The 20,486-nt window shown below is 45.5% G+C and overlaps 1 long non-coding RNA gene across 3 annotated transcripts in view; it reads right to left on the minus strand.

Moving 5' to 3' along the window:
- Positions 1–20,486, minus strand: part of LOC147102802 (uncharacterized) — a 119,351-nt gene that overhangs the window by 53,374 nt on the left and 45,491 nt on the right. Inside the window, exons 2-4 of one of the 3 annotated variants that reach the window (XR_015073117.1) lie at positions 20,303–20,397; positions 17,932–17,981; positions 14,741–14,820 (exon numbers count right to left, since the gene is read on the minus strand). This is a non-coding gene — a long non-coding RNA (uncharacterized LOC147102802). Of the gene's footprint in view, positions 1–14,740; positions 14,821–17,931; positions 20,398–20,486 lie in introns of all 3 variants that reach the window. The other 2 variants (XR_015073116.1, XR_015073115.1) reach the window with 2 other exon arrangements.

Below are 20,486 nucleotides of genomic sequence, written 5' to 3' on the forward strand. Positions count from 1 at the left end.
GATGCCTGAGGCCATCGAGTCGCTGGCGACCAGTGTGCGGGAGTTTGGGGCATCAAATGCCGAGAGTGGCTGAATGATGATGGAGGTAGTGGAACGGATGCCTCCGGCGATGGAGTCGCTGGCTGATGCCGTCAAGTCAGTGGCGGATGTGATGCGGGCGCAGACCAGGGCAACAGGGGCACTCACTGCTGCCACACGCGCTGCCTCAGCCAGGCATCGCCAGGACACCCGCCGCGCTGCAGCAGCACAGCGATCCGCCCTTCGGCTGATTGGTGCGGATCGTGCAGTGCGTGCCCGGGCGAGTGCCAGCGTGCGACATCACCAGCCAGTGCCTCCAATACGCCAGCTTGCCCACATTGCGCCATCCGTCGCCGCCACTCCCCCAGTGGAGCGTCAACGGCAAGCGGCTGGAGCTGATGGTGGGCATGCACATGTGCGCCAATCAACAGCCGGCCCCTCGAGGCCCAAAGCCCATGTAGGCCGCCCCCCAAGGCCATCTGGCGGAAGGACATCTGACCCTCAGGCGCCTTCCCCCAGCCTCGCAGCAGCCACTGGGCAGAGCTTGCGGAGGAGCAGCAGGCCGGGCAGGGGCGCCAAAAGGCTGGACAAGGTCTCGCCCTCGCGGGCCACTAAGTAGAGGGTGTGGCCAGCTTTCATTTTATATGGCGGTGGACATTTTTATTTTGCCCATGGTTGTTTTGTTTATGGGTATGTTTTTTGCGTTAAGGCCGAGGTTGAGGCCTGGTTTGTTCAAATGTGGAGTTACTCCTCCCCAGGTTGTGGGAGTGAGTCGTTTGTTGCACTTTTTGTGATTCATGTGGGAAGGGGTTTCATTTTTGTCAAATATAAATTTATCTTTATTCAGACAGTGTCCATGGTTGTTCTTGTTAGTCTTTGTTGCCTTCGCCGGCTGAGGGCTTGCGGAGCGGCTGCATTCATCTTGCTTCATGGCCACAAGGCATTCCCTGACAGGGGGCTTAGAAGTTACGTTCAATAAGCTGGCGACGGACGGCCCTTGGACCTTGTCGCTCCCTCCTGGGAACGTACTCCTCCTCCTCCTCCTCCTCCTCCTCCTCCTCCTGCTCCTCCTCCTGAGGTGGTGGTCCAACGTCAGGTGGCAGTGCCTGAATCCTGCGGAGAGCCAGGTTGTGTAGCATGCAGCAAACTACGACAAATTGGGAGACCCGGTGCGGCGAATACTGCAGAGATCCGCCGGAACGATCAAGGCAGCGGAACCGCTGCTTGAGGACTCCAATAGTTTGCTCGATGATGTTTCTGCTCCTTTGATGGCTCTCGTTGTATGCCTCTTCAGCAGCGGTCCTGGGCGCGCGGAGCGGGGTCATGAGCCAGGTACACAAAGGATAGCCTTTGTCCCCGAGTAGCCATCCTCTTGGGGGAGGCTGTGCCTCGAACATGTCATGCACAGTACTCTGCCGCAGGATAAAGGCATCGTGGCAGCTGCCTGGAAAGCAGGCATTGACAGCCAGGATGCGCTGCTTGTGGTCACACACCAGCTGCACATTGAGAGAATGGTAGCCCTTCCGGTTGCGATACTGCTCGCCATGCTCCAGAGGTGCCCGCAAAGCCACATGCGTACAGTCAATGGCGCCCTGCACCAAGGGGAAGGCCGCGAGTCTAGCAAATCCCACTGCACGCTGATGCTGGCTCTCCAGGGCCATGGGGAAGGAGATGAATTGGCGTCTCCTTCTGAAAAGGGCATCGGTCACCTGGCGGATGCAGCGATGCACGCCGAACTGGGATATGTTAGCTATGTCCCCAACAGCGGATTGGAAGGAGCCGGTGGCATAGAAGTTCAATGCCACCATCACCTTCACTTCCACTGACAGAGACGTCCTGCACCTGAGCTTTGGACGCAGATCTCTGCGAAGCAGGTGGCAGATCTCTGCAACCATCTCCTTTCGGAATCTCAGCCTTCTTACACATCGCGCACCACTCATGGTGAGGTAGGAGCACTGCTGGCGGTATACCCTGACTGGGTAAGGCCTATGTTGCCGACGCCTGTTGCCCCCTCTGCCTCTAGCCAGGGCTGCCCCTCTGACCCCGCGTCTGCGAGCCCTACGCACATGGCGCTGAAACTCCGCGTTGGCACCCCATGCAGCCCCCATCAAATGCTGGCAAACAGTCAAATTTCCAACAGGGCACTTGCAGCGCTTTGGCCTGAGTCCAAAAATACCTGAGCTATTGCTGCACGAAACCAGTTAGCTCTCCTCTTTGTTGTGTGTCCAGAAATCCGTTGCACAAGAGTGTTTGCTGCAAAATGGCTGCCCTTTATACTGCAGGGTACGTGCCCTTTAATTTGCGCTCCCCGGGGCCCGCGTCGGCTGTGTTGCGTTCCATTTTACAAACGCTCTGGCCGCCAGCCGCACAATGGGGCGGTCCGACTGAAGTTTGGAATCAGGGCGCGCAAAGGGCGTTGCACGAGGATGTGACGTCATTTTCTGCGCGCGCAGCCGGGCGGGCGCTAAACTTTGCGCCGGCGCTAAGGGTCAACTTAATTTGGGGCGAGGCGCAAACTGCGCTGCGCCCGGGCGCTACACGCATAGCGCCCGAAATTCACTTCTCTTAAGGCGCTAACTGCTGGCGCAACCAACTGAATTTCTAGGCCTTTGTTCAGTAAACACCTGTGAAACCAACTCCTGCCTTCAGTGTCTCTATTAACACACGGACACAACAACCTCGAACAGAGAAACTGATCTACAGCCCACCTCTAACACAGCTGTCCTGAGATTTTATTCTATGGGTTCAGTGCAGGCTTCTGTTCAGAACAACACATACATTAGCCAATTAGCTGTGTGCAAATGCATTTAGCAAATCACAGATGCTTTGTTTGCTAGAGTAAGCCATTTCATTCACATCCCCATGGACCATAGGTGACAATATGACAGAGCACTACAAATTTACAGAGTGACAGGATTTCTCAAAGTCCAAGGAGCTACAGATTGCACCCACAAAGCCATACTTGATCCCTTGGTCAATGTCATCACATAGATCAACATAATGTCCACTCTCTGAACGTTCAGCTCATTTGTGACCAGCACGTGAATGCTGAAAGCTGCCATGATGCCTTCATTTGAACCAAAAGTGCCAGACTCTGAGTGACTCCTGGGAGATCAGAAGCTACCCACGACAGCTATTGTTGGCGACCGCTGTGCGCTTTCCCAGGACTCTAACTGAGGACCGATATAATGAGACCCATTCATCCTCCAGAGTCATCATAGAGTACACAATTAGAATGTCGAAGGCGTGCTTCAGGTGCCTGGATTGATCTGGGCTGCTCTGCAATACAATTCAGTCTCAAGGATTGTAATTATCTGCTGCCTGCTGCACACTTTGCATTACAAAGAAGCCTCATCATGAAGGCACCATAGGAGGAAGATACCCAAGGGCAGCAAGGAGATCAGCAGTAGCAGCCACCAGAAGAGGGGATGAGGAGTCTGTTAAAAGACAGTTTGCAGTTGAAGTCAAACTTCATCAAACCCACAGTAAAGAGTTAAGTGTTGGGTAAAATTTAAAAGACATTTATGCTTAGCTGCATCACAAACAAATTTAGCATTCAATGCAAGAGGAAATTAAATCGCCTGGTTATTGTAAGTAAAATGTATAAATGTTCAGTTATTTTTTTTCCTAGTTTTTAAACCAATTTCTTCAGTTACGTACACTTGACACTGGAGGTTGGACATGAGTCGCTCGTGCGTTGCGCTAGTGGCGCCATCACGCATTGTGCGTACTTTATGTAATGCGTGTCACGTACACCACATAATCGTGAATTATAGCGTCACTAATGTGACATGTAAGCATCTCAGGAGCTGATTTCCAGCACAAAAACAAGGGAGAATTCGGTATTTTGAAGCTGAGAACTGGGAGGGCAGTGCTACTAATTTACTGATCCATAAACCTGAAAAAGTTCAGGAATTTATTGGTGAAAATTTAGGGGCACAGTAGTATAGTGGTTATGTTACTGGACTGGTAATCCAATGGTCTGGACTAATATAATAAACGTGAGTTCACATCCCACCAAGGCAGTTTGACAATTTGAATTTGGTTTAAAAAAACTGGAGATAAAAAGCTGATATCAGTAAAAGTGACCATGAAGCTGTCAGATCGTCATAAAAACCCTACTGGTTTACTAATGTCCTTCAGGGAAGGAAATCTGCCGTTCTTACCCAGTCTGGCCTACATGTGACTCCAATCCCACACCAATGAGGCTGACTCTTAATTGCCACTCAGTTGCATCAAAAAAGAAGGCCCACCACCAACTTCTCAGGGCAACTAGGGTTGGGTAATGAATGCTGGCCTGTCCAGTGATGCCCATATCCTGAGAATGACCAAAACAAATTGAGAATAAATGACTTTCAATTATACCTACTCATCTCGAAAGACCTCCTTACTCATTAATATAGTTCTTTGAACTGGAAGTTCAACTGAACTGAATAATTTTTTGACCAGATTTTAAACCTCATGATATTCTGCAGAATGGCCGGACAATTAGAGTTAGACTTCCAATTGAGAATTCCAGTTCTTGGATCTTTGGAGTTGACATTTGGGTTCAATCATTTTTTTTTTAAATGAGGGGCTTCCTGCACATTAGAACAGGAGCTTCAAGCCTGAAAAAAATCCGATGACTGCTAAATCTGTGATTCCCAAGTATATGAATATTTAAAAAACACTAAAAGTTCCCATATTTCAAACTGTACTGTTCTATATGACCATTTATATGCAAGTAAAGCATTCAGAAACCTCATTATCCAATTTGAAGGATAAAAGTGAAATTTTATGAAAATGTCTGCTCTTAATGCTCCTGCATTAAGGTGTGAACAACATACTAACGGGATCATTCTCCCATCTCTGCTTGTGGAAAGGCAATTTACCCACTAGGTGGCTAAGTATGTTGGTAATCACAAACCAATAAAAGACCCAGGATGGAAACTTTTGATCTCGGAAAAACACCTTAATGTTAATTATATAATAATTTTGTCTCCCTACTTTACTTAATATAAACATCTCAAATCTTACATTTGAGATGAATGGATTTGATCTCCCAGCTGTTACTGGCCTTTTTTTTTTGTCCTGTACAATCACTTCTTTTATTAGTTTCTTTGGATAAGCACCGTGCTGGATTGCAGCTGCACCATAATTCAAATGGGACTAGCTTTTTATACAGCACATACTGCTAAAATATTTATTAATCAAATCTCTTCCTTATCACAATATAGTACTGCAGTCCTTTATTCATTTGCAAAATCATTTAGTATTCACCCTTCCTCTCTTCCTGATCTATTGCATTGCAAAGTGTAACTTAACTAAAGCACCTCAGAGCTACACTATAGTCTCAGAATGGAGTATAGCTTCATCTATAACATAGAGAAAAATAATATATTTCAAAGAACACCACTGGGAGAGTTACTCAAGCAGCTATGCAAAGAAGTAGATTTTGATTGTTACGACAGTCTAAATAGAGAATACACAATGAAAACCGATGGATATTCTGTTGCATGGATGGAACCGGGGAGAGGGAACAGGATATTTGGTAACCAACTTTTTTATATCGTACACCATGCTGATATCCCCATTTACAGGCCCTCCCTGAGCCAGTTCCTCATTTACAAGGCCCCCCATAGCCGGTTCCACATTTACAGGCCCCCGAGCTGGCTCCCCATTTATATCTCCCCCCCTGAAGCCGGTTCCCCATTTACAGGCCCCCCCCAAGCTCGCCCATTTACAGGTTTCCCCCTGAGCCGGTTCGCCCATTTACAGGTTTCCCCCTGAGCCGGTTCCCCATTTATAGGCCCCCCCTGGGCCTGCTGCAATTTTCAAGTGTGTCTGTAAATGGCAAAGAGTTCACCTGCCTGAAACAAGTGATAAGCAGCTTAAATATGCAAATTGGGCCTTCCTCTGGTTGTAGGACCCCTCTGCAATTTTCTGGTACAAATGGGCGGAGTGCACACTTTGACCAGATGTACCAGGTGTTGAACAGTCCAACCAGTGGTTATTAAAAAGACCATTGAAGGTCGCTCAAAAATCAGCCCAGGAAACATTATTTTTTTTATTTTGGTGGGCTGAGGAGGAACAAAACATTTCTGGCCCACTGCCCCCTAGGCTCACCTGGACCCGACCTGCTGCCCTCCTGGAACTGGTGAGCTGCAGTGGGACGCTCGCAGCCCGGGGCTAATGAGGCCGGGGCCTCAAAATGGCTCTGGCCTCACATCACCATGAATGGGCAGGCGGTGACAGACCCGGCTGCATGATGGGCAGAGGGTCAAGTGGGAACATGAGCTTGGGCAGGTATGTGGTGAAAGCAGCAGGCAAGTAAATTTAGAAGTAAATTAAATTAAATTAAAATGCAACAGAATTTCCCTAGGAGGAGTGGGAAATAAAATTAACATGTTAAAAATCGTATTTAAAAAATCTTACTGAAAGAAAACATGGGCTATAAATACAACTTACCTCCACCAGCATCTGAAGCTACAGCCTGGGAGATGGACCCTGCAGCGCCTCCAATGGTTGGGAGGGCTGAAATGTACGGAGGATATTAAGTGCAGATTGTAATAACCAGGCATGTCAAAACATTAACACAGGAGGTATGTGTGAAATGGAAAGTGTAATCTAAATGTCAGACTTTTAGGCCCTGATATTAATGGGGAGGAGGTGAGGCAGGGGAGGGGGTGAGGCAGGGGAGGGCGGGAGGCGGGGGAGGGGGTGAGGCGGGGGAGAGGGTGAGGCGGGGGAGGGGGTGAGGCGGGGGAGGAGGTGAGGCGGGGAGGGGGTGAGGCGGGGGAGGGGGCAGGTGCAGTTTTGTGGTTGGAAATCCTGGAAGAATGAGTTTCCCTCAGGCCCTGCTGAATTTAACGGCAGGACCTGATTAACATGTTTTGTCTCCGTTTCCCGGCCCCAGCCAGCCAGATTGTGAGGCTGGCTAGCTGTCAGGCGAGTAGGCCTTCGGCCGTGGCCGTGGAGGACATTGTGTGGGCATCGGATCGCGGGGTGTGGGCCTGATTGGTGGGGAGGTTTACAGGTTTGCTTGGGGGGCCGGTGGGGGGGGGGAAGCACTCCTGCTCCTCCTGGCCCACAAGCAGTGCTGGAAAGGCACTCAACTGTTCCATGCAGCTGTCCTCGCCTCCCTTTAGCTGCTGGGGTTCCCGAGGCCCGGGAAACCCGGCAGGCCAGTGTTAAAGCTGGAACAGAGAAACAATCTGAGGCATGCAGCCTCACCAAAATATTAAAATGAGCGGCCTGCCTCTTGGGAGCAGTTTGGCCACCCGCCCCTCGTCCCGCCTCCCTTAAAGTCGGAGGTGGACGTGTTCGAGACGTTTTTGGTTCAGGTTTGAGATTTTTACATTTTTACTCCCCACCCGACCCAAACCCACCTGTTATTGGGGGTTAAAATTCCCCCCTTAATCTATTACAAATGATCTCACCTTGTGGATCCTTGAGTATGATCTTATAATTCATCCGTCCTGAGCATTATTTCCATTTAAAACTTTGTCTCTTTGCTGCCATTCTATTCTAAGAGCACCCGGAAAGAATATACTCGTACAGTATCATTATTAAATGGGCGAGACTCATGATTATGCAATTTTAAATAACAAACTGAGAAGAGTGGAACATCTGTTTGGGACTTCTGTCCCGTTTCCTGGTTTGGAAGACTGAACACTTAAATGGCTAATACAAAAGCAAAATACTGCGGATGCTGGAAATCTGAAATTAAAACAGAAAATGCTGGCAATACTCAGCAGGTCAGGCAGCATCTGTGGAGAGAGAAACAGAGTTAATGTTTCAGGTCGATGACCCTTCGTAAAATTAGCAGCAATAAGAGATGAAGAAAATTTTCCATGCAGTGGTGAAAAGATGAGCATTATTATGAAATAATGGGCCCATTGCAAGGAACTATTTTTTAAAAATGTATTCATGTTTTATGCAGCCATTGATCCAGACCATAAGAAGGTAATTTTAATCACTTATTTTAAAACATTTTTTGATGCACAAATGTGGAATTATGACATTGCTTGACTGAAAATCAGGACAGTAACAGCAGGAAGACAATAAAAGTAAATAAGGCAATAAAAGAAGGAATACAGAGAACTAGGTAGCACAGTGGGTCGTCTCAGACCAATGATGAAAGTCTCTTTGTAATAGTAAAAAGAACCTAAGTAAAATGAGACAGGGGCAATCACATCAAATCAAATGACCTGTGCCTGATCAAATGCCTGATAGAAACATAGAAACATAGAAAAATAGGAGCAGGAGTAGGCCATTCGGCCCTTCGAGCCAGCTCCGCCATTCAATATGATCATGGCTGATCCTTTATCTCAATCCGAGAGTGCTTGATTTTTTTACATTAGGTTAAGAGAGTGGAAAATAATTAAATTTTTGGCAAAGCCATAATGGAGAATGTTTTGTCTTATTTGTCTCCCAGGATGTGGGCAATGTTGGCAAAGCTGCATTCACTGCCCATCTCCAGTTGCCATTAGAAGGTGGTGGTCTTTAAAGCGCTGCAGCCCTTGTGCTGATGGTGCTCGCGTGTTGGTGTTAGGTGGGGAATTCCAGGATTTTGACTCAGTGGCGATGAAGTATTGAAACTTTATGTTCAAATCAGGATGGTGTGTGACTTGGAGGTGATGATGCCTCCATGACAGTGCAGGCAATCCAATATACCCAGGTGCAGGAACTGGAAAATGTACCACATAGTCAAGACGTTTAAAGTACTATGAAGCAAGGATTATTTAGCAGCAAGATACATCAGCAGATATTTCACTTAAGCTATGATCTCAGAACTAGTGAACACAAGTACATAATTATCAAGTCTCAAGTGAAATTAGAGGTCAGAAGAATTTATTTCTCCTCAGAGCAAGATATGTGGAATAACCTTCCATCAAAAGCACTTAATAATAGGTCAATTAATCTTTTAAAAAGAGCTGGATGAATAATTACTCAAGAATGGGATAGTTAACAGTTCGTTCTCCTCAGGTACTGTCCCCCTCTCCTTCAAATCTATCGTCATCACCACTCTCCTCAAAAAAACCTTGACCCCTCCGTCCTTGCAAACTACAGCTCTGTGAAGCTGCCAAACAGTGACATTCTCTGAAGTTTGATGAGGTCTTGAGACCTCATCAAACTTCTTTCATTTGCAGAAGTGAGATGGTTGCTGCATTGGAGAATGCAGCGGCCATCTGTCATCTCTGCCGCGAAGGTGTGAGACTCTCCGCATACCCACCGATTGAAGCCTGCAGGAAGAAACAAAGGTAAATACACTTTTACTAACACTTTGCACTTACCTCAGATACTCACCTCTCCACACTTGCACCCATCACTTACCTTCACAGCACACTTTTGCACCCCTCCGACCCCTGCAGACCCACTGCTCGCCTTGCTGACCTGGCGGGTTTTGGAGCCTTCAGGAATCCCGCACTTGTGAGGGCAAAAAGAGGATAATCCTAATTTCAGCCTGTTAACTACCTGTACCTCCAAGGAGACAGTGAAGGGATTATTACTAGTCCTGGCCCCTTTAGGGCTATCCCGGATCAGGTGTATTCCTCAGCCGCTCACTTTCAACTAAAGTTTGAGGTAGCCGAATCCTAAAGACGCTTAATTGGGTCTAAAGGTCCGGACTATCTCTCCCTAAAGGAAAGGAACAACCTGAAAATGTTACTGTCCTCCAGATAGCACTTTTAATAAGTTTAGCTAGACTGTAACATTCCGGATATTATGAGGGTCCGGAAAACTCCCCCAGAATTCTGCAACTCCTCACCAAAGAGTGTACAGAGATTGAGTTCACGAGTTTGATACAGAAGTACTATGTGAGACAATTCTAAAAATATATAGATTTATTAAAGAACTGACATATAATTTACAGTTGGTGAGTCAATCGCAACATTAACAGTTCCAAAAAAGAAAGCTTTACAATCTTATTATCAGAGAACCTACTCTCAAATCTTAACTTCGCTACAGTTTTACAGTTCTTAGTTTAATTCAGGATATCCACCAAAATTAAATACAGTACCTTGATCCCCGAGGTACAAAGAGTTGGAGACTTACACAGCTGGCTCTGAAGAATTGCTTTGCCCCTTTAAGTGACTCTACTATCCCATTTGAGAGTTCAATATTTATACCCTTTTCTAGTAGTAGTATTTCCTTTAAGGTTTTCTGCTGATGTAAGCTAATTATCTCCTGTCATTTTTCTGCTGACCCCTGCAATTCTTAGTCACCTCAGCTGGTAGCACTACAGAACCATGTCTCTCCTCTAGGTGTTCTAAATTTATCATAAAAAATGGTGTAACAGCAGGTGCGCTTTACTTGGTATCATTTTTATGAAGGCAGATGTTTGTTACTTCTTTGTGCTCCTTTACGAGGTGTAAATTAGAACACCTTATACAGGGTGAACTATTGTCTTGTTCCCAAAGGTTCAGACTGTCAGGAGCCTTTAACCTTCTGTTTCAATAAGGTTATTTAAAAAAGAAATTAGGAGAGCAAGGAGGGGCCATGAAATAACACTGGCGAGCAAAATAAAGGAAAATCCTAAGGTGTTTTATAAGTATATTAAGGGCAAGAGGATAACTAGGGAAAGAGTAGGGCCCATTGGGGACCAAAGTGGCAATCTGTGTGTGGAGCCAGAAGATGTAGGTGGGGTTTTAAATGAATATTTTGCATCTGTGTTCACTATGGAGAAGGACGATGTAGACATAGTAATCGGGCAGGGGGACTGTGATATACTTGAACATATTAGCATCAAGAGGGAGGAGGTACTAGCGGTTTTAGCAGGCATAAAAGTGGATAAATCCCCAGGCCCAGACGAAATGCATCCCAGGCTGCTGTGTGAGGCAAAGGAGGAGATTGCAGGGGCTCTGACACAAATTTTCAAAACCTCTCTGGCCACAGGGGATGTGCCAGAGGACTGGAGAACAGCTAACGTAGTACCATTATTCAAGAAGGGTAGTAGGGATAAACCAGGGAATTACAGGCCAGTGAGCCTAACATCAGTGGTAGGGAAATTATTGGAAAAAATTCTGAGGGACAGAATTAGTCTCCACTTGGAGAGGCAAGGATTAATCAGGGATAGCCAGCATGGCTTTGTCAAGGGAAGATCATGTCTGACCAATTTGATTGAATTTTTCGAGGGGGTGACTAGGTGTGTGGATGAGAGTAGTGCAGTGGATGTGGTATACATGGATTTTAGTAAGGCTTTCGATAAAGTCCCGCACAGGAGACTGGTCAAGAAGGTAACAGCCCATGAGATCCAGGGTGCCTTGGCACATTGGATCCAAAACTGGCTTAGTGGCAGAAGGCAGAGGGTGATGGTCGAAGGTTGTTTTTGTGACTGGAAGCCTGTGGCCAGTGGGGTACCACAGGGATCGGTGCTGGGCCCCTTGCTGTTTGTGGTCTACATTAATGATTTGGATGTGAATGTAAAAGGTATGATCAGTAAGTTTGCAGATGAAATGAAAATTGGTGGGGTGGTAAATAGCGAGGAGGGTAGCCTCAGTCTGCAGGGCGATATAGATGGGTTGGTCAGATGGGCGGAACAGTGGCAAATGGAATTTAACCCTGAAAAGTGTGAGGTGATGCATTTTGGAGGGACTAACAAGGCAAGGGAACACACAATGAATGGTAAGACCCTAGGAAAGACAGAGGATCAGAGGGACTTTGGTGTGCATGTACATAGATCCCCGAAGGCAGCAGAACAGGTGGATAAGGTGGTTAAAAAGGCATATTGGATACTTGCCTTCATTAGCCGAGGCATAGAATATAAGAGCAGGAAGGTTATGATGGAGCTGTACAAAACGCTGGTTAGGCCACAGCTGGAGTACTGTGTGCAGTTCTGGTTGCCACACTATAGGAAGGATGTGATTGCTTTGGAGAGGGTGCAGAGGAGATTCACCAGGATGTTACCTGGGCTGGAGCGCTTCAGCTATGAAGAAAGACTGGACAGGCTGGGGTTGTTTTCCTTGGAGCAGAGAAGGCTGAGGGGGGACCTGATTGAGGTGAACAAAATTATGAGGGGCATAGATAGGGTAGATAGAAAGGAACTTTTTCCTTTAGTAGAGGGGTCAATAATAAGGGGGCATAGATTCAAGGTAAGGGGCAGAAGGTTTAGAGGGGATTTGAGGAAGAACTTTTTCACCCAGAGGGTGGTTGGAATCTGGAACTCACTGCCTGAAAGGGTGGTAGAGGCAGGAACCCTCACAACATTCAAGAAGCATTTGGATGAGCACTTGCAATGCCATAGCATACAAGGCTACGGACCAAGTGCTGGAAAATGGGATTAGATTAGACAGGGCTTGATGGCCGGCGCGGATGCGATGGGCTGAAGGGCCTCTTTCTGTGCTGTATAACTCTATGACTCTATTATTGATTCAGTGTCAACAACTTAACTTCTCAATAGCCAGAATACTATCACAGCTTTTTCATCGTTAGGTTTCCAGATTTCCAGACCCAGTTTGTCATGTTTAAATAAGGCCAGGATTCTTTCATAGAATGGTGTCTTTTTCTGAACAGGTTATATGGTTTATTCCTTCACAACGGGACCTGGCGCGGGATAGCTACTCACCTTCAGGTGGCATGGAGGCGAGTTGGGGCGGGTTGGGCACCCGCCCCCAAATTCTGCCATTTTCCCGGCTGTCCTGCCTCCATACCCGCCTCCCCAGGGCTGACAAAATCGCCCCCATAGTTTCTGAGTTAAATAAAAACAGAAAATGCTGGAAATACCCAGCAGGTCAGGCAGCATCTTTGGAGAGAGAAACAGAGTTAACATTTCAGATCGATGACCTGTGTTTGCTGGAATCATGGAGAAGTCACCTCTGAAATGCAAGTGCTTAGGAATGCATGTCACAGATTGTAATGTTGGATTTATTTTGTGGAGCTTTGTTCAGTTACCTTACACAGATAGAAATTTGAGAGCTTTAACTTGAACGTTTTACTTATGCACTTGGATCTCCCGTTGATGCGACTATTGAGACTGGGAACTTCTCTACTACCATACTTGCAGGTACTTGTGTTTGGTTGCAGTAACATTTGCTTATTCAGCTTCTTTAGGCTATCGTGTGTAGCATGATGGAATAAAATCTTCTCAAGCTTTACCATGAGGGTTGTCGTTCATTCCTGGTGAATGAAAACTCCTGGAATAAAAGGTCACCTGTAACTCACACGCTATCCCTGGTTCAATTTATGTTGATTCAGGTTCATTTAAGGAAAATCTTATAGAAACATAGAAGATAGGAGCAGGAGTAGGCCATTTGGCCCCTCGAGCCTGCTCCGCCATTCAATGAGATCATGGCTGATCATCCAAATTCAGTACCCTGTCCCTGCCTTCTCCCCATATCCCTTGATCCCTTTAGCCTTAAGAAATATATCCAACTCCTTCTTGAAAATATTTAATGAACTGGCCTCCACCGCCCTCTGTGGCAGAGAATTCCACAGGTTCACCACTCTCTGGGTGAAGAAATTCCTCCTCATTTCAGTCCTAAATGGGTTACCCCTAATCCTTAGACTATGACCCCTGGTTCTGGGCTCCCCGGCCATCAGAAACATCCTTTCTGCATCTAGTCTGTCCAGGCCTGACAGAATTTTATAGGTTTCGATGAGATCCCCTCTCAATCTTCTAAACTCCAGTGAGTATAAGCCCAATCGACACAATCTCTCCTCATACATCATTCCTGCCATCCCAGGTATCAGCCTGGTGAATCTTCACTGCACTCCTTCCATGGCAAGAATGTCCTTCCTCAGATAAAGCGACCAAAACTGCACACAATACTCAAGGTGCGGAATCACCAAGGCCCTGTACAACTGCAGCAAGACATCCTTGTTCCTGTACTCGAACCCTCTTGCTACGAAGGCCAACATACCATTTGCCTTCTTAACCGCCTGCTGCACCTGCATGCTTACCTTCAGCGACTGGTGCACAAGAACACCCAGGTCTCTTTGCGCTTCCCCTTCTCCCAATCTATTGCCATTCAAATAATAGTCTGCCTTCCTGTTTTTGCCACCAAAGTGGATAACCTCATATTTATCCACATTATAGTGCATTTGCCATGTTTCTGCCCAATCACCCAACCTGTCCAAATCATACTGGAGTTTCACGACATCCTCCTCTCAGCATACCCTCCCACCCAGCTTTGTGTCGTCTGCAAATTTGGAGATATTACATCCAATTCCCTCGTCCAGATCATTAATATATATTGTGAACAGCTGGGGTCCTAGGACCGATCCTTGCGGTACCCCACTAGTCACTGCCTGCCACTCGGAAAACGACCAGTTTATTCCAACTCTTTGCTTTCTATCCGCCAACCAGTTCTCTATCCAAGTCAATACCTTGCCCCCAATCCCATGTGCCTTAATTTTGCATGCTAATCTCTTATGCGGGACCTTATCGAAAGCCTTCTGAAAGTCCAAATATACCACATCCACTGATTCTCCCTTATCTATTTTACCAGTTACATCCTCAAAAAATTCCAGTAGGTTGGTCAAGCACGATTTACCTTTTGTAAATCCATGTTGACTTTGTCCGATCCCGTCACTGCTTTCCAAGTGCTCTGTTATTACATCTTTTATAATGGACTCTAGCATTTTCCCCACTACTACTACTACTACTACACCAGTTTGAAAGAGTTCAGGTTCAGACGTGTTTGCTCCTGAATAAATAAATAAATGGTTATGCAGATGCCTAGAGCGACACAATGAGGAATGTAAGGGTGACTATGATTCATGCCAGGGTGGGGTAGGTACTTACATGTTTGATTCATGCCAGTGTAGATGTGGAGGAAACCATGGATATCATTTGGGCTGGAACATATCTCCACTGCAAACAATCTGGGGAAGACAGATTTCCCAGTTCACTGACACTGCTTTAATATTCAAATTTCAATTTTGGATAATCTGCCGATCATGCTTGAATACACTGAAACGCTCATCCCTACTCTGCTGCCCACTGACAATGTCTTCCTCCTTTGCCCCAGCCAACGTACTGGCTTTTCAAGTTTGAACCTTTTGCAAATCCTCTCTCTCTCTTCATCCAGTTCTTCTCATATTAGCCCATATGTTTTACTTGTAGTAATTGGTTATTTGGTAACTGCATTACATAAATAACACCACAGACACAGTACAGTACGATGTTCCTCAATTGGCCTGACCCCAGATTTTGTGTCTTCATTATGAATTCCAGTTCACTACTGTTATGTACCCTGTCTAATTAAAAAAAAAATCTGTTACAGACTATTAATTAGAATATTGTTGCATAATTATTGAAATTAGAAGCACAACAATCACCTTGCAGTAGTGTTATGTTGCCATTAAATGAAAAGTCATTTAAAATAAATTATGAAATAATTAGGTTGATTTTACACCTTCTGGGCTGTTGATTGTTTCGAATAGCAGTTAGAATACAGCAGCTTCATAGAATTCTTCACAAGAGGCTCAGAAACAGCCCGAAGCCAATGTCCCTGATATGTGAGATTTGGCATACAGTGGCTATTGCAATAATAGAAATTCTAATTGGCTCCTTCACAGTCAGGAGAATAGCGGGGTTTTTTCCATTTCTCCGTGTAGTTTTTGGGTCTGTCAGTGCTCGTGATTTTTTAATCCACCGAGCAACCATCTTGCAGATATAATTATCATTCCCCAGAAATACCCGATTTTTCTAATGAAGCTGTTCTCAGAGTTCAAGATCCCTTATTCCTTACCTCCTACGTTCCCAAGAGAACTAAGAAGCAAACAGGACTTGCAAGTAGGCGCTATTAATTAAAGCAAATACTGGTTGCCGCGTCAGACAAAAGTGAAAGAACATCAGCTCCAAATAAAAGGGCAAATAATAAAAGTATATTAAAAAAATGTTTCTTCAAATACTTGCTGACCCGTCAAATGCTTCTACCTATGAGAACTTAGTTTCTATTCTAAAGGTGCTGAACACAAACTGAGGTGTAGTGTTAGCAATACCGGTGAGGATGTTCAAGGTAACTGAACTGATTGCAGAGTTGGAAACACAGACAGCAATGCCACATTGGCGGCTCCCAATCACTGGAGTTCTGTCACAAGCTGTGAGTCAGGATCCTACCCTGACCGCACTTGTTGAACTCCTGAAGCCCAGTGAGCAGTGGAGCTCCAAAGCTGGTAGGTGAAACTGTTATGAGCTGCTAGTTTGCTGCATTGCACCGTAAGTACCTATTTGTTAAAAAAAAAATTGAAATCGAAATTTAAAAAAAAGAGCTTTTCTTCACGTGGGTTGTGATAGTTTTTAGTAGAGGTGTATAAGCATATTATTATTTCTTTCCCACTAACTGCTGTTAATGTGGTGCAGTAAGTGTATCCAGTATCATGTTCAGCAGGGCATAAGGCGTAGCCCGTTGGTTGTGTCAAAATACTGCCCCAGCGATGGAGTTATGGAAACTACAAATATTCAATTTGCAAAAGAAAGTAGATACTCACAGACCCCAACCAATGGCATTCTCATTGCTTCTGAATTACTATTGTACTGTTTTCCACTTCCTTTTTGTTCTTTTATGATTGGGGGGCAGGAGCAAAGAGGAAGGATTCTTTTTACAACCGTGACAACTACACGCCATGCCTTCCTGGCACTTCCTCAATAGAAAGCGGAAAGTAAAATTCCTCGTGCATTGTTACAAGTCTGGCAATAAAGGTGGAAATATCAATATTGATTTTTGACTTCACAGATTGTTTAACTTTGTGTGACAAGAGTTTCAAGCAAGTCAGATTTAACATTAATGCCCCGGTGTTAATTTAAACCGTCTGGTGGAACAGGATGGGTTCAGATCAGATGCCCGTTTTGCACACCGCCCGATTTTACCCTCCATTGAAGTCAGGAAGAATCAAATAGAGCTACATTTGCATTGGAGTTCGCAGAGTAGTGTCACCTCCTTCAACAAGACCGGCAACCCACTGCTACAGCTAGCACTGCATTGCCTGCTGCGGTCAAGGGTGCTGCAGCTCCGAGCTTCTTTGTCTCCAGCTTCTTCCAGGCTTCCACAGAGGATATCAGCAACACTGAGTCAGTCTCAGTTCATGCTTGCATTAAACAGGTGACTGATACCATGCTTGCTGGAGCAAATACTTTCATCACTTACCCCAACGACAACCAAAAGCTGCAGGATAGAGCTCTGAGGTTTACACAGATCCCCCAAGTTCAGGGCATCTTTGCCTGCACCCATGTTGCCATGTGGGCTCCTTCAGATGATCTCACTGCCTTCATGAATCACATTAATGTCCAACTGATGTGTGATCACCAACAGCAACAAGAAGATTTGTGCCAGCTTTCCTGGCAGCTGCCATAATGCTCTTAACTTGTGCCAATCCAAGTGAAAAGCTGGCTGCTTGGGGACAAGGGCTAACTCCTGCACACTTGGCTCGTGGCTCCTCTCAGCAACCTATGCTAGGCAGCCAAACAGCTTTACAATCAGATCCATGGCTTAGCTAGAGCCCTCATCGAGCATACCATTGGAGTCCTCAAGCAACGATTCTGCTACCTGGACAGGTCTAGTGGCTTCCTGCAATGCAGCTCACAAAGAATGTCCTTATAATAGTGGTTTGCTGTATGCTGCATAACTTTGCTCTGCAATGGGGACAACACATGGAATCATCAGTGGCCAAGGGCCTTCATTCAGCATAATGAGGGAGCAAACACTGATGACTTAGAGGATGGTGAGGAAGGGTGAGGGCTCCAACACCTGACTGTATTCAAAGCTTTTTGGCAGCAGCTCGTTGAAGAGCTGAACAATCCCTGCTCCTGTATATTAACAGCCATCTCCAACGTCTGATCCAGTCTTTCCATCCTCAAATAAACTGCATCTGCCCAAAGACCCACATTGATATTCATGTCAACTAACATTGCAGGATGACTAGCTACTGGCATCTCTGCACACAAAGATTTCAAAAAGGTTTATCATTTTACTGGCTTACACAAAAGCTTACCCATTAATTATCACCCAGGCGTGAGCCCATAGTGCCTGTCTTAAGTGAGCCTGTTGGAAAGAAAGGAACTTGGAGTTAACGCTGCATTACATCTAATTTGTATTAGATTGACCGTTAAAACATTGCACATTCTGTGAAGGAGCACTTTACCTTGTTCTGAGTTAATGTAAAAGTCTAGCTGGGAACTTATATGCTCTGTGAGTCCATGGGTAACCAGTGAAATAAACTGTTGCTTGATTTCCCATCTATGCATGCTCATTTCACTTTGGCACAAATATTTGCATCAAATGGAAATTCTACCGTTGTACTTTTACACACCAACACACACTTGGTGAACGAAGGTACATTTTATTTTATTCTTGGGGCGCCCACAAGGCAGCATTTACTGCCTATCCTTAGCTGCCATGAGAGCATTAGGAGTCAACCACATAGTGTGAGACTGGAGTCACATGTAGGCCAGACCGGGTAGGGGTCAGAGCGTACCTTCCCTGAAGGACAGTCGTGAACCAGTTGGGTTTTGACAACGATACAGGAACTTTCATGGTCTTTTTTTCTGGTGCCAGGCCACAAATGGCCAGATTTATTGAATTCAGTTTCCCAATTTGCCATTGTGGAATGTGAACTCATGACCTTTGGGTTTTTAATCCAGTACCACAACATTGCCAGACTATTAACAGTGGAAACAAAAACAGCAATAATAATAATACTACAATATCAAGGTAATTAATGCAATTCCTTCTTACCTTCTTTTGAAGCTTCTTTCTATTAGTTATAGGAGAAGGGATGTGAACTCCCTCTGCCTGGAGGAAACCGGGTAGTACGGGAGTTAAAATCAAAGAGGTTCACTTACCAATCTTTTTCTGTCCCGTGGATATCTTAAAGCTGGGCATCTGCCTGACTCAGGTGGGAGCCTCATGAAATCAAGGTAACTGAGGTCCTATAATATAGATAGGATCTTAAAACCATTGCTAGGTCCTGCGGAGCAGCACGCTCACAGGTGATGTTCTAAACAGTTAGAAGCTGTCGGACCAGAAAAAGGGACGCTCCAAGGTAAGTGAAAAAAAAACTTTTTTTTTGTGGGGCCACGACATGCAGGAGTGCTCCTCCGAACCCCACAAAAAGAGTTTGGCCCATTGCCGCCCCAGGATCACCTCCCCCCTCCCTTCTGCATTTCCGAAACCCTCACAACCCCCAACGATTTACTCTGGTGCCTCTGGGCCACCCGATATTGCGCGAGCCTGAAGGCAGCGAGCTGCCTCTGGATGCCCATTTGGGGCGGACAGTTCACCGGCTTCATTCAAATGAGAACTGGCCATTAAAGTGGACTGGACCTTCTGGCTGCCTGTTCATGCCCTTGGTCGACCAACTGGGAGTTCAAATTTCCCTGATAGCTTTTAAAAAGGGAGAAGTAGAATATCCAAGTCAGGACTAGAAGCAGAAATTGCAGCGCCTTTAACTTATTTGAATTTGCGTAGGTTGTTCGAATGGGTGTGCCAGTTGTAGAAACCTCATGGTCTTAAGAGTGAATTCCAAACAATACATTTTAAATGCACACTGCGGAAAGCCGAGAGTGTTCTGTTTACTCTAATTGCACTGCTCTTCAGCAAATGGTATATGGAATAACTTGGTTTTATTCTGCAGAGCCATTTTTACACCTTTTGTAACCCAACCTAATCCCATTTTTGTTGAATGAAGAATGACCCTTTGGCCTCAATGTAAGCTGTGCTATTCAATTTCAACTGGATAAGACCAGATATGAAGCCTGAGATGCGAGAGGGCTTTAGTTATACGATGCAGAGGATTTCAGGCACTGTCATCTTTCGGATTGTTACTTTCCGTGTATTATGTTTTTCAACTTCCAATTCTTTCTCATTTCTTTTCTGGTACTATTCCTTTTTTTGATAATTCTATTCATTACATGTGCCAAATTTCCATGCATAATTTTTAATTGTTGATTATTGTTCGTTTCCTGCCATTGTGTTTGCATTTTCATCTCCCTCAAAATAGGCAACACAATCAAAATGTGAGGAAAACATCTCTCGAAGCAACTGCAAAAATAAACACGTTGGGCTGGATTTTGTGAATGGAGGCGGGACAGCTGCTTGTCGTGTCTATGTCCCGCCTCCATCCTCGCCTGACCAACCAGAGGGATTTTCCCCTGATTGAGCTTGTTAAGCCCGCCCGGCGGGCTCAGCAGGCCAATTAGGGAGGAAGTCACTGACAGATCACGTCAACGTCAGACGTGCTATCTGTCAAGACTTCTTGAAAGAAGAAATGTCAGCATTTGACAGCTCTGTGAAGCTCTGTGAAGCTGTCAAACACTGACATTCTCTTTATTTTGATGAGACTTTGTGTTCAGGACTCATCAAACCTTTTAAATTTGTAAATTTTACATGGCTGTTGGAACTGAGGTCTGTGAAATTGACGAGCAGGATGTCGGTTCTCCCGATCCACCACGGCTAAAGGCTGTAGAAAGAAAACAAGGTAAGTGAACACTTTTTAAACTTAACACTCACCTTACATACTTACCACTGCACACTTGCACCCATCACTCA

The sequence above is a fragment of the Somniosus microcephalus genome, chromosome 21 (genome assembly GCF_052327205.1).
Source record: "Somniosus microcephalus isolate GS21.2 chromosome 21, FLI_Smic_1.0, whole genome shotgun sequence".
Taxonomy (NCBI): Eukaryota; Metazoa; Chordata; class Chondrichthyes; order Squaliformes; family Somniosidae; genus Somniosus; species Somniosus microcephalus.